This window comes from Scyliorhinus torazame, chromosome 13, assembly GCF_047496885.1.
Source record: "Scyliorhinus torazame isolate Kashiwa2021f chromosome 13, sScyTor2.1, whole genome shotgun sequence".
Classification (NCBI taxonomy): Eukaryota; Metazoa; Chordata; class Chondrichthyes; order Carcharhiniformes; family Scyliorhinidae; genus Scyliorhinus; species Scyliorhinus torazame.
In genome coordinates this window covers 38,858,570-38,859,614 of record NC_092719.1, presented here as the reverse complement: position 1 = coordinate 38,859,614, position 1,045 = coordinate 38,858,570, and the positions used below count along the sequence as shown (strand labels likewise).

At 47.4% G+C, this 1,045-nt stretch overlaps 1 protein-coding gene across 2 annotated transcripts in view; it reads left to right on the top strand.

The window, feature by feature from the left end:
* The window catches only part of sema3c (sema domain, immunoglobulin domain (Ig), short basic domain, secreted, (semaphorin) 3C), a 383,309-nt gene that overhangs the window by 18,690 nt on the left and 363,574 nt on the right, over positions 1-1,045 (top strand). The gene's annotated exons all lie outside the window — the stretch shown is intronic.

Below are 1,045 nucleotides of genomic sequence, written 5' to 3'. Positions count from 1 at the left end.
CATGTTTTACTTTTGTGACTGTTTTAGCTTTCATTAATGAGGAAAGGAATGTCAGCCCCTTAGAGACTTAACTGTTGAGGTTCCTGTTAAAGATATCACATTCCACTCATTCTGGACTTAAAGGAAGAAATCAATGATAACTTGATAACAGGGCAAAGAACATCAACTCACTCAGTAATGCATTGAAGGAAATTTTATTATTTGTGGCTACATTATTCATGCATGTTTTATTTTTGATTTACACTGACCCAAAATACCTGGGGCTGGATTCTCCAATCCCCTGGCCACCTGTTTCCTGGCAGCGCGCTCCTCATCCCGTCCTTTCTCAATGGGATTTCCCATTGAAGCTACCCCACGCTGCCAGGAAACCCGCGGGCAGGAGTGCCTGCCCTGGCAGGAACAGAGATGCCCAATGGCTGGAGATTTCCTCACTCCAGAAAGAGGCCATTCAGCCCATCATGCCTCTGCCATATCTTTAACAAGTTGTCCAATTCGGCCCACATCCCTACTCTTTTCTCATAAACCTTCATTTATTATTTCCTTCTTAATCATGTATCCATTTCAATTTTGGAAGGTGCGATTGTATCTGATCCCACCACTTTTGCAGGATGTAATCTCCAGTTCATGAACCATATTGTAAGAAGGTGCTTATCCTCATCCCCCTGCTTGTTCTTTTGTAATTCTCTTACATCTGTGGCCCCTGATTTCTCTGACTCCAATGCCAACAAGGGTCCCAAAGAAGGAATACATCTTTAAACGGTTTAAGCATAGAGGTCTGTTTTAATCAAAGGGGCCAGTTAACTAAAGGATGTCAAAGTTACCAAGATTAAATGCCATTTTGTTATGAGAATATGGGGCAGGATTCTCCGACCCCCCGCCGGGTCGGAGAATCGCCGGGGGACGGTGTGAATCCCGCCCCGCCGCTGGTTGCCGAATTCTCTGGCGCCGGTTTTCGGTCGGCGGTGGGGATCACGCCGTGCCGATCGGTAGCCGTTGACAGTGGCCCCCCCCCCCAGCAATTCTCGGGCCCCGATGGGCTGAGCGG